This window comes from Agrilus planipennis, unplaced genomic scaffold, assembly GCF_000699045.2.
Source record: "Agrilus planipennis isolate EAB-ADULT unplaced genomic scaffold, Apla_2.0 scaffold127, whole genome shotgun sequence".
Lineage (NCBI taxonomy): Eukaryota > Metazoa > Arthropoda > Insecta > Coleoptera > Buprestidae > Agrilus > Agrilus planipennis.
The window spans coordinates 780324-794141 of NW_020442450.1; the positions used below are offsets into that span (position 1 = coordinate 780324).

The 13818-nt window shown below is 33.0% G+C and overlaps 1 long non-coding RNA gene across 3 annotated transcripts in view; it reads left to right on the forward strand.

Moving 5' to 3' along the window:
* LOC108736454 overlaps nt 1-13818 on the forward strand; it is a 52413-nt gene that overhangs the window by 9259 nt on the left and 29336 nt on the right. For 2 of the 3 annotated variants that reach the window (XR_003232330.1, XR_003232332.1), the window contains exon 2: nt 8682-8746. This is a non-coding gene — a long non-coding RNA (uncharacterized LOC108736454). Of the gene's footprint in view, nt 1-7427; nt 7614-8681; nt 8747-13818 lie in introns of those variants that run through there. The other variant, XR_003232331.1, reaches the window with a different exon arrangement.

Genomic DNA, 13818 nt, shown 5'->3' on the forward strand with positions numbered 1-13818 from the left:
ATTCGAAGTGGTCTGTATTCTGTCGAAACTGCCAGACGCGGATCGCGATTTCTATATTTTTGGATCTCATCAGCGCGTCGGGACGTGCCTACCACGTTGAGGTGAGCTACGCCGGGATTCGTTTCAGCAAGTAGATATCCATATATTTAAATGGACCTTGCTGAAGCATACGTAATCCTAAAATGTAGCACTGTACTACAGACGGCGTTTACAGCGCTATTTGTCGTATTTTCTATGTACCTAATGTAAGTTTGTCCATTTTCAATGAATATGACTGTACTTGCCTCATTCGGATAATTTTCTGTAAATCTTAATTCCGCAGGTAGCAAATTGCATTTCTCTCGTAATTCGAATTTCTCCTCGATCCAAGATGTACGTATAATTTTCATCTTATTTGTAAACGCCAGAACGTTTTATTCCTTCAAGTCGCGTAATCTTTTTCAATATTAGAGGAACGACGTGAAATCAATTTAAATTCGATTGCAAATACCAGCGTTCCGTTTTCAAGAAGATTAAATTAGCCTTGATAAGTTCAACAGGAGTTGTCACTAAGCGAAGGAAATGCTACTTTTTTCTTTCACAATGAAACTTGAGAATATTAACAACTTGAAAGGAATTCCTGTCGAAGACACATAAATGAATAAGAACAATTTTGGCCAGCCATTTTCTAGCACGATCTTAAATTTATATTACCATTTACTAAGTTCTTTTATCAAAACGATTGCGATTTTATTCTTTTTAGATCTTATCAATGCGCTACATGCAGTTTCAATAAGTTACTAGCTAAAACGATGAATCTTCTAAAGAGCGAACTTAATAAACGTTATTATTAATATGGTTTCCATATCTTTCACGTATGTATATAAGATGTATCGGGAATTCAGTTAAACAAGTTGATTTGTTAGTAAGGACTTGTCTAACGGATGAAAACCTTCAGTAGCAGCAAATACCCACTAGATGGCGTTACAACTTGGATATTGTGTAAACTCGCTTTTTAGGAGATTTATCGGTTTGGTTAATAAATAATTTATTGAGAGTGTCTACAGGCCGGCTGTGAGCTCTCATCATTGTACAGTTTTTACAATTTCTATGTTATATTTAAAAATTTTTAGAAAATTCAGTTCTTAATTAGTTTTATTTTCGTGGAAGAGGGGAAATCTTCAGAAGATACACAGCCGTCCGTACGGCTAGAGAGTGTTGAATTTACTCCGATTGTTAAGTTACTTTTAGATAGTATGTAGATGACAAATTGACCAAAAACTGATCCTTATTGTAAATAGATGAGGGTCTGACAATGTAATGAGAATCTATTTACTAATTGCACCAATTATATGTTTCGTTTGTAAAGGAAACGTTCTCAGATATTTATAGACTACAAATAACAAAAACAGTTCAGATTGCAATTAAAAAGTACGTATTTTCGAAATTAAGGTTACTTTAACCGAACATTAACAGCAATTTAAATAAGCATAAAATTCCTTCATATATTGTCAGCTTTTTCCATATGTTTATTTTCAAAATTAATTATACATTTTTACATGGCGGTAATTCAAGTAGGTATAGTAACACATAATTAAGGTATGTTTTTAAAATTACAAACGACCTGTAAACAAGGAAATTCTTCAATTCGTTCCGTTTTACAAATTCTAATTATTATTATTATTTTATTTGCTTATTGTAACTTTTCATATAATGCCTGCACATATATGGTTTTCATTTGATAAGAGTACCTAGATAATGCTTTGCTTTATTACACACTCATTTGTAACATTGTACAAATCAAAGAAAACAATTAGTGAGTGGGGGCGACACAAATCCACGCAAAACTAGTTTAAACGAAACTTTTGAATTTCTAGGTAAATTTTTAAATGCCAGAAGCATGGAGCATTTCTTAAAAGCAATTAATTATATACACTATTCCGCCTGCTTCAATTGTAATTAAAATAGACTGGTTATATGCATGTACCGAAGGCTTAGTTTAAAATAATTTTCTGGTTTTTCCGGGGGGACAAATATTTTTTTCTCGGGAATTTTTTTCCGATTTTATTTCCTAGGGAGTTTTTCCTTATATTCGGACAGAATAGCTTGTTTTGCACGCGGACACTCAATAGCGTCGGATCTGACTGCCTAGGGCGCGCTGATGAGATCTAATAAAATCGAAATTGCTATATCCGGTGGTTTTTACAAATTTCTGGCCAAGAACTTAACAACGTTCTTATTAATATGGTTAGCTTAAACTTCACGTATGTATGCATCGTTAATTCAGTTAAGTAATTTGATAAAGTCTTGTCTAACTTTAATAGTTACAAATAGTCACTAGATGGCGACACATTGGATATTAAATTTGTAAATTAAACAATTACACAACTTTTAAATTAATCCAGAAGATGATCTGATTAACGTATTAAGATTTTTTCAAGGTAATAGTCATTTACGTATCTACAGGTAAGTGATGTTGCAGAAAGTGCACCATATTGAAATATATCACTCATTAAATTTAACACAGTCTTAAAACAATTCAAAAAGGCAGCATATGTTTTTAAAAAAAATAATGTAAAATATAAACAGAATAAAAAATATAGTTAAAAAACAATAGCAACAACAAAAAATCACGCTTAAAATCATATTTATTTTACTTCTTAAACGTAATTAGTCTTACATTAAAAATGTTCACAACGTAAGTAACAGAAAGACTGAACCCATATTAACCGAAAGTATTGTGGTTAATTGGGGTAAGTTTCATTTTAATTGTTTCTGTCGCCATAGTCCCAACCTTTTAATTAGTACAGTCAGAAGCACAAACGGAAACATTATAAATCTTCGTGTATGTTATTTATATTATGTAAAGTTTAGTTTAATTTTTTCTACAGCAAATCCATATAATTTAAGTTTTAATCTTCCTTTTACACTGGAAACAGTACAGTAATTTTCAAATGTTTATGTCAGACGTGTGACGTTTGTAGATGCGCCTTCTCTAGCTAATCCAATACTTTTTCCTGGATTCATTTCAAGTGAGCTTTTATCCGAGCCGTGCACAGCTGCTGTTCCTGTTTTAAACTTAATTTAAAATTTAACCGGCTCACAATTAGCCACGTAGTGCTATGTGTGTTTTAAGGATTACCTGAATCTTGTCCAGAGTTTGTTTAATACTAACATTAAATTCTAGTTGGTTTAAGCCTTAATCCGAAACTTAGAAAACAAAAGCAGAACGCAGGATCGTACAAATATATATACAGAAACGTACGGCAGCATAAAACCTTTCCCGGTATTAGATACTTAAACAGAATTATCCTGGAAAGGAGGAATGCAGTAAATGAACACCCAAGGATTTTATTTTGAAAATAAAAAGCTATTTGATGCCTAGGAGGATTACCGTGAAATACTGAAATTTAGTGAATTAATTCCTTAGGAATAATATGGAAAAAGTTTTTACTTGTTATTGTAATTCCATTTTAATGTTTTCATCATCATCATAAGGCCTAACACTGGATGGACACGCACCTCGACTCTTTCCTATCCTGAGCTAATCTTCGCATTTCCCCAAAACTAGGACAACCCACATCCTTAACTATTTGCAAACAGTAATCTTATCTAGGTCTACCTTTACTCTTATTAACTCCTGTTTCTGCTTCTAATATTTCTCTGACTACCCCTTCATGCCTGAGAAGGTGTCTTACTAACCTATCTCGCCTATTTCTTATTAACTTCCATAGAGTTCTCTATTCTCCTATACTTTCCAGTACCTATTCATTTCTAACTTTCTGTCTTTCCACGGTATTCCTCTGTACAGCACATTTATCTTTATCGAATTTCTAAATTAACCGTTCGCCAGAATAGAAGTGACTTCTTTTTATTGAAAGCGACTCGACCCTGCGCTACCCTACCACTCCTGGCGTCCTGACTTATCTGACTTCCTAGATACCTAAAGTCAGCTTCTTCTAATTTTTCGTCTCCTTTCTTTATATTCGCTCTTCCCTTACTTTATCTTACCTTGTATACCTACTAATATTTTTGTTTTACTTTTATTTATTTTCATACAATACTGTTTTATAAATACCGCTTTCATTTTATTTAAAGGTATCTCTAACTCTTCCTTTCAAGATGCTAGTACTTCTATTATCATTTGCAACTCTAAGCATATCAATCTTTTGTTCCTGTACTGTCTTTAGTGATGTTGATCGCGTCTTCGATGTATACATTAAAAAATAGCGGTGACAGTGTGCATCCCTGTCTAACTTCCTTCCTAATAATTACTTCTCTACGTTGCTGCCTATAAGTGCCTGTTGCTCTTTATACAAACTAAATATCACTCTTCCATCTCTGTAACTTGCTCATACGTTTTTAAATATAAATATGATCATGTTAAAAGCAAGGGATACAATAAGAGCATGCATATAAAACGACATCTAAAAAATTATCAATCATCGTCACCATAAGGTCGTCGGTCCTAAGACTGGTTGGACACGCACCTCCACTTTTTCCTATTTCGAGTCAATCTTGGCATTTCCCAAAACCTATAACATCCCAAATCCTGAAATACGTTTCTGAATGGAATTGAATGAGGTACCAATTATTATAATTTTATTANACCTCTACTTGCCGTGCCTCTACACGTACGAATATTGTACACTGGAAAATTTATTATGAGTTAACTCGACGTTGTCTAATGGCGTGTTCGCATTTACAAAAGATTTCCGAAAATATGTAACAGTTTATCTCGGCTCGGATAATAAATTTTTAATAAAATCAATGAAAAACATTTTATTTTCGTATAAATTGTTGAATTGTAATGAAGAAGACAATCGTGTTGTGAACAATTGAGAAGGTGATGTCCATGACTACAGCATTTGTGATTTACTAGTTGTATTTATTGTAAAAATTAAAGAGGACAATTATCCCTATCTTCTGCTTTACCTTACATGAGTAATTATTTATGGATTATACTTACCTCAAACATTAATACCAATGGAACAAAACTAATAAAATTTAACAGTTGTAGAGATACAAAGTTATTCAGAAACGACATGGTAACGAAATTATTATGTGCCGCGTAGAAATTAAAGACATACGGTTTAGATACATTTTCCCTCCAACAATTCCCAATTATTAAGCCTGTCTAATATTTGTTTTCCATTAGTAAATTGAATCAATCGATAGGTGGATTACAGTTTCAGTTGAAATAGGCGGTAGTTGAAACGAAGCTCTAGAAAATGTACGAAAGTTGAACGTTGGGAACACCGAGAATAGAGTCGACTTAATTACCATCGGCGAACTATTTTCCCTTAAATGGAAACCATTCCGTTAAATTAGCACGATAAATTAATTACTCCACTCTTGTTGTATTGCATCATTAAATTCAGTTCGCAAATGTTTGCATGGAAGTACCTACCAAAATCCGAAACTTTTTGCACAGTTGAATCGAAAATCTCCAATGATGAATCGTACGGTAATTGAAGTGTGAAATATTTATCAAAAAATCTTGTTAATCCGTGATGGTTCATCAATACCTACACCTAATGCATAATAAAACTGTGATTATCGGAAAAATAGAGATACAAGATAAATGACAATGGATCATCATTTTTATCATTTTTGGAAAATTTGTACATTTACATACGATCAAATAAATAAAACATACTATTCAAATTCAGATCGAACTTTAGCTCTTTTTGTTTCAAATTATTCTAAAAACGTTAGGCTTTTATGTTTGCCACGATAGTAAGTCATAAAATGGAAAAAAAATGTGGCTTAAAGTTGAAATAATTTTGGCCAATCAAGAGATTGGTGACTAAATTCGATTCATTGCAATCACCAATTTTATTATTGTCCATTTTTGGTATTATACTGAACTATATTGAACTCGCTATTTTGTTTTGGGGAGGTCTCATTAGAAAGGTTTTGCTATGAACTGGAGTTGCAATAATAAATAAAAAATAAATCTACAAATTAAAGTAAGTAAATAAAAAATTGTAAAATTATTGAGAAGTTGTATTTACGTTATCGACATCCTCTATACCGGGGGAGATAAACGATCGATAGCAAACAGTTCGACAGTCGATTGCAGACTAAATGAATAGGTTAATTTCAAATCTTTCAATTTAAAATGTGTACTAAAAATTTAGCAGATAATTTAAACATGAATTGAAAATTAAACACGTATTATTATATTCAACAACTGACATAACTAACTTCCCAGTAGTGCTCTACTGTCTTCTACTCATTCTGTACGTACTGTACGCGTATGCACTTTTTATTTTTATCCCTCTTACTCACAATAATCTTCAACCGATTGCTTAATTTATTTCATTTCCTATTGAAAAATTTGATAACGAGAGTATTTCATTAAGTCTAGTTCATACTTTTCAATTAAATTCATCGGATCTAGAGTTATAAATATTATTATTTTTGAAAGTTATTATCACAAGAAAAATATCCATTATTGAGATTGGCGGCAGTGAAGATATTTGAAGTTTTTGGTTTCATTTATCTATGTCAAACAGCATTTATCTATAGTTGTTTTTATAAGAAAAATTAATGTCGTTCATACCAGTATTATGCTTGTTCACCCCTATATTGTGTAAAAATCTTAACTAATATTATCAATGCGAATGTGAGTTTGTTTCTTTGTTTTTCGACTTTTCACGCCTTAATTACTCAACCGATCGTCATGAAATTTTGTAGTCACATTGTCAGGGGTACAGAAAAGGGCATAGGGTACCTCTTATCCAGAATGAAAAGTATTGTTTCCGATGTATAGAAAAATTAGTTTTGTGTGGTCTTTGATTTTTGACACGTATTTTAGGGCATCAGCGGTAAAATCTAGTAATTTAATTATTAATAAGTATTCATTTTCTCCCCAACTAGTAATATTAAAAATTATACATTTCTTTAATTATTTGGCTAACCATCAATTTCAAATTGTCAAATTGAGACTTCAAGTTGAAATTGATTATTCCACATTTCGATTTGTAAAAATTCGCTGAGGAAACTCACAACTGTAGGGCGAAACGTTGGAGTTCTGCATTAATAAATATTAGTAAATAAAATAGATAAATAGTTCAAGAAATTTATAATTTTTAAAGCCAACAATCAACCGTAATTTATTTGTTTAGAATTTCATGTAAGGATATATCCTATATATATATGTAAGAAATATGTATTTTCTGGTAAAGATTTGAAAGTTTCTACAGACATTTTCGAGGTATGTACAATTAAAATTTAATTTTTTTAATTTTTTGTTTCTCTGCTGCTTTGATTGCTTTCCGAGGTTCGTCCTTTCGATAAGGCCGGTAGTTTTCCACCTCTACTTGCCGTGCCTCTACACGTACGAATATTGTACACTGGAAAATTTATTATGAGTTAACTCGACGTTGTCTAATGGCGTGTTCGCATTTACAAAAGATTTCCGAAAATATGTAACAGTTTATCTCGGCTCGGATAATAAATTTTTAATAAAATCAATGAAAAACATTTTATTTTCGTATAAATTGTTGAATTGTAATGAAGAAGACAATCGTGTTGTGAACAATTGAGAAGGTGATGTCCATGACTACAGCATTTGTGATTTACTAGTTGTATTTATTGTAAAAATTAAAGAGGACAATTATCCTTCGGTGAGTCATTCAGGCTTGATTATTATTTTCAAAATTTCGTTACCGTTTTTAATTTTGTTTTTTTGCCGTTTTATGAATTTAATTTGTATTGAGATCAAATGGAAAGTTTTTAAAAGGCTTCGTTTTAAATAATAATAATTATTATTTATGTTTAAATGATATATTTATATACTATAACAAAAATATTTTAACGCGTTTTGATTATTATATATTAACAAATCGGAGTTAATTTTTTCTTTGATAATCTGTTTATTTAGATTTGATTATTGTTTTACACTGTTATACTTATGATAGGGAAGAATCGTTCTACAAATCACTTCAATTTTTCATTTCATTAGTATTCGTAGGATGAAAAGTTTAATTATTTGAAAAATTGAAAAGATAAAACCATTTGATGTTTAGCTCTCACAGTACTTTCAAGCCGTGAGAGAGGTATAAAAGAACAGCTGGTTAGTCATCTAGATGGTAATAGGGTTATATCTTGAAGGCTATTGTACTGCCGCTTACGCTGAGTGGCCATAGGTGTAATGCACGGTTCAGGAAGTAGCTGGAAGGATATGCCTAGACGTCGTATATTACTAATCATCCGGCTGGGCCAGGCTAACGCTCATTATCGGTTATTCTTCAGTTGCCTACGACTTTCAGTTACGTTCATGCGTAACATGGAAGGTCGTAGGTGGTTGTGGATTGGTCGATAAATGGGGGGCCCTTGGTTACTGGGATGGTTTTGCTCTTTTTCACAAAAATTTATTTTTAAAATTTAGTATCTATTGTAAAATAAGTATACTTAGTAGTCATAAAATCAAAATTGATAAAAAAAACTATTTTAAGTTTCGCTTTAGTATTTATTTTGAAACACCAATAAGTTATTTTTATAAATAAGTCCACCCTTTTTGTTGATTTTATTTGATTTTCATTTCATTTACAAAAATTTATTTAGTTAATATATAATTTTTTTTATTTGAAAACATTCTAAACAGTAACTTTTCAATGATTTGAACTAAATATGCATTTGAATCTAAAATTCAAATTCTGTTTTTAAAATTATATTATTTGATTTTGTTCCAGGCATTTTTCGTTTTCCTTCTCTATTTTGAGGTGCAAGGGGTCCTATGTTAACTGCTGTCACGACGGTGAGTATTTCAATTTGTCACACTATAATATTTTTCCTGGTGGTTGATTATATCCATCAGAATAAAAAGGACTGAACTTATTATTTTCAATTTTTCTGTAATTTCAAGTACCGAAGTAAAAAATTTAACATTTTTCATACATCATTATCATTCTTCGGGGCGGCGAATAACGTAGTATAGAGGGGAATTTCCAGCGCCAGGGAAGCTCCCACTTCCATTTCTTTCTTTTATTGTAATGTGTAAAAGACCAGAAACAAAATGGGGTTGTAAATAAAAAATTTTGACAAACACAAGTACAGTTAAACTTTTTCCTTGTGTTTACTCGGCACAACGTTGCCATAATATCAGAACAATAACAATATTAGGATTTGTGTGTTTCACCCTTCGTATACGAAAATAAAAAGATAATTCAAAAGGAGCAAAACATAAAAACAGTATTTTTATGTGATAACCTAGATTATAGACTATCGTTATTTAATTAAAACAAACATGAATTTTTACATCAATTACCTACCCAATTTAAACGTTTTCAAGATGTCACGTTGCTGATGTCTTTTAAATGAATGCCCTAGCCTCTGCTAGCCTGCCTGTTACCTTTTAAATTATAAACTTCTTTCGCTACAACAGCAGAACTCGAAGCGTCACGGCACATTGTGTTTTCAAAGTGTCCCAGAACGTTTTGCCAACTGTAATTGATTTAGCGAACACAATTATTTTCTAAAGCGTAGTTTCCACTTTCAACTACCACTCGACTGTCACAATGTTCTTTAAAGTGGGCACCTACAGCCGAAGCAATGATTGACTTCAGTAGCGCGGCAATTAATTTACTTGATGGCACTTTTTGAAAAGAAACAATAATGTTCTATTTATTTATATTTCAAGTAAAAAGCAACTGAGTAAATAATAATCTGTAAGACATTACCTTGTTAAGAAAAATAAGAAATAGGTCAAATGCGAGTCGGACTTGCACATCAATTATTTTTTTGTGATCTAACTACAAATTTACAGTTTTCGAATTTTTCCCTTTACTTGTGTCAGAAAACATTGGTAAAGCATTTTCACGGATAGTAAGTGAACTAATGCTGTCTTGATTCGGGTCTATAAAGGTCGTCGTCTGGTGGAGTTGCTTCCTAACGTTTCACTAGCACGAGTGGTGAGCTTCTTCAGAGGTCCTTCCATTTCTGATGCTGGATGAGAATTGGAGATGGAAGGATCTTTGAAGAAATTCACCACTCGTGCTACCGAAACGTTAGGAGGTAATTCCAACTGATGACGCCCTATAGACTCGAATTAGGACAGCATCACTTCTATAAGACATTATTTCTTGCCAAATTTCATCAAAAAGATCAATAGACAACTTTTTTGTTATTGAAACATATTGTTTCACGCTGCCATGATGAAAAATTGTTGCTATCACACGCATTGAAGTTTTTAGTATATTCTAACCATTGTGATGGTTTCTCCGGGATTTAGAAATCTCTGATAGTTGGAGACAAGCAGCCGACTACCAATACGGCGATTCTTTTATTTTCGTTCAGGTCGTACAGTACTCATTTGTCAAACTTTTCTGAATTACTGGCATTCTGTAGATAACCACGGAAGCGGTTGAAATGCTTACTCTATGTTGTTCTGCATAATCTCTACAATGTGTCTTTTTTCTTCTAATGTCTTCACTGTTGGAAATCTCACATTACTCTTCTTGAAGGCTGGTATTGCTAGAACGAAATTTTTGATAGCGGTGTTACACTGTTGCCTTCTTGACACATACATTGACCCGCAAGTGTAGTATGGTTTTATTTTTGAAGAAATAATTTCGTTCTTCGTCTTATTACGGTGTTTCTAGCTAAGATCAGAGAAAACCAACATTCATCCAAACAAAATATCTAAGATTGTATTCGGATGGGGTTAGCCTTGTAAAGCCTCGTAGCAGGCAATATCCTGCTGCTAACTATTAATAGTGCAGAATAAAGTGGCACCACCAAAACTAAATAGCGGCGCTATTTGTTATTGAGATTAAGAACGCATAAACGTTTAATTTGCGTTTGAATTTTGTATTGCACTTACATCTACTGTACACTTTAACGTACCATATGGACTATGTACATCGAACCCATTTGTTCGAAACTATCTTAACCTATCTTGGAAAACTTGCAAACTGCCTTTTAATTATGTGAGCTGTCTCTGAATTATATGAGCTTTCTTTGCATTATGTGAGCTGTCTGTCTTCATCATCATCATAAAGTCGTCAGTCCTAAGACTGGTTGGACACGTACCTCCACTCTTTCCTATCCTGAGATAAACTTCGCAAAACTAGAACAGCTCACATCCTTAACTATTTGCGAACAGTAATCTAATGTAGGTCTACCTCTACCCCTCCTAACTCCTGTTTCTGCCTCTAATATGTCTCTGACTAGACCTTCATGCCTGAGAAGGTGTCCTACCAACCTATCTCGTCTATTTTTTATTGACTTCCATAGAGTCCTCTGTTCTCCTATTCTTTCCAATACCTCTTCATTTCTGACCTTTTCTACCCACGATATCCTCATCATCCGCCTATAACACCACATTTCGAACGTTTCTAACCTTTTCTTTTCCGCCGCGCCCACTGTCCATGTTTCGCACCCGTACAATGCCGTGCTCCAAACATACACCTTTAACAACCTCTTTCGAATTTTTAAATTAACCGTTCGCGAGCAAAGAAGTGACTTCTTTTTATTAAAGGCGACATGACCCTGCGCTATTCTCTGCTTTATATCCTTACTGATCCTGACTTCCTAGATAGCTAAAATTGGTTATTTCTTCTAATTTTTCGTCTCCTATCTTTATATTCGCTCTTTCCCTACTTTTTCTTCCCTTGCATACCAGTATTTTAGTTTTACTTTTATTTATTTTCATACAGTCTGTCTTAGAAACGAAAATATGCTACTAAAATTAACTTGAATGTGTAAAAAAAGGGGTAGAGTGTAGGAGTCCTTTCCTAAATATTATGAATGCCAAGCTTCACTAGTCATTAGAAATTGGGGTGGCTCTGGTAGACAAAATAATTTAAGATTTCGCCATCTGATCCATTGCCAAGCAAAAGTTTCAACATTTATGGGGCAATAAAATTAAACGCTTTGAGTCCTTGATGGACCTGCACATCAAATACGTGACTTTATGACAGCCTTCTTGCTGTCAGCCGTGACCAATTTATACATTTAATTTTGAGATTTATTACTGTGCCGTCCATAACCCTATTTTTACGCATAAGTACAAAAGAAACCCTTCTCGAAATCGAAATAAAATTTTGATTCTGAAGGAAACTATTATTTGAGAAAAAAGAGATATTTAAAGAAACTGAATATTGAGTGAAACGAATTGATATAATATTTTTTTTTTAGTTTCATATTTAGTATGATTGTCAACATTAGTTGTCCAGGCTACATTATAATGGTATATATAAAAATATGCTAACGCAAGCCCTAATAACGACTCTGTACTGGGAAACTGCAATTTTGCACGATTAACATTTAAGTTTTCTTTATTGTTCTTTGAATGCAAATCTTTAGATTTGTTACCAACGCGTCTTACCATTCAGACGTGCGAACCTACATCCTTTTTACTCTGTAACATTTAACGCTTATATCGGGTATTTTAATGTACAAGTAAATAAAACGTGAACTCACTAACAAATTTGGTAACCTTTCTCAGTTCCCACAACGTTTTTTAGAAATAAATACATTTTTAAAAACAACCTCCCGGAGGACTTAAAACAAAACTCATTTAAGCCGCTTTAATTAGTAATCCAAAATTTTTATAATTTTTTTTATTCTGGTTTATTTTTGGTTAACTTTATTGTACACCGACCTGTATAAATTATTCAGTGCTGTAACGAGTATTAAACTTTATTCCTAAGACATGGTTTATAGAAGGAATCTTCATAACGTGGGTTAATGGTGTATAAAATTAAATTATCCTGGTTTTGTTATTTTTATTTCGCTTCGCATTTACTATTTAAGCCGTAAGTTATTGCAACGACTTTATTAAACCACTCGCCCCTTTATTGCGTCTACGGTTGTATAATGCTGGTCCTGAGCGTCCTATCTAATCATATTTTGTTTCATTAAGCTTGAAAATTTAAAGGAAAAGCTTAATCCGATTAGAAGTAGGTGGTAGGTAGGTAGGTAGGTAGGTAGGTGGACCTGAAGAAGGAGTAAGTAAGCAGAACTATGCCGCAGTTTGCGAGGTAGAAGACAATTAATCAGGTCTACAGGATTAATAAAGTCTTTCGCATCAGACACGAAGAGGAATGAATTGTTGTTCCGGAGTATGCTGGTGTCATATATTATACAACCTGTTCTTGATTACCTAATTGATGATTCCGCCCCGGTGAAAGACGAAAATGATAACTGCAGAGCGGTAGAAATGGATTTTCCGATCCAAATCCTTAATTTCGATTTGATGGTAAAAGCATCTTCAATGTTATTAATCTGGATTATTGAGAGTGAAATATAATCAACCAAGTTGCGTCCCGGCCCTTTTGTGTGAAGTATGCTGTATGTATACTACACTTTATTAATCTAAATGTAAACAGTCTGTAATATACCTGCCTAGTTGCACTTACATAGTAAATTGAGCAAGTCTGTTGTGCCACCTGATTGAAAATCGGTAATTGTATTGACAATTTTTTACGATGAATCTAAACGTTACGTTCAAAATTGTATCCATTTATCACATAGCAAATTTCAAGGACTTTTTGAAGAATTTAAAATACGTTTTTAATACAGAATTAAAAAGAACCTATTTTTAAGCCTTTGAAAACATTTTTCTTATGTTAGTTTGATAAATTTTAAATACAACTTCAAAGTATTTAAGATTGTTCTTGACCATTTCACTGCAAGAAAACTAATAGTTTCTGATTTTAAGAACTACAGTGACGTGACAACGTCTTATAATTCGATGGAGCCGGCTGCACGCACGAAAAAACATGACTCATGCGGCGTTACCTCGCTCTGAGGCGTTCCATTTAAGGCTTGAAGTGCAAGCGAGAGCGCGGAACGAGCGACAAAGAGGCACAATCGGCCTCCGCGTTC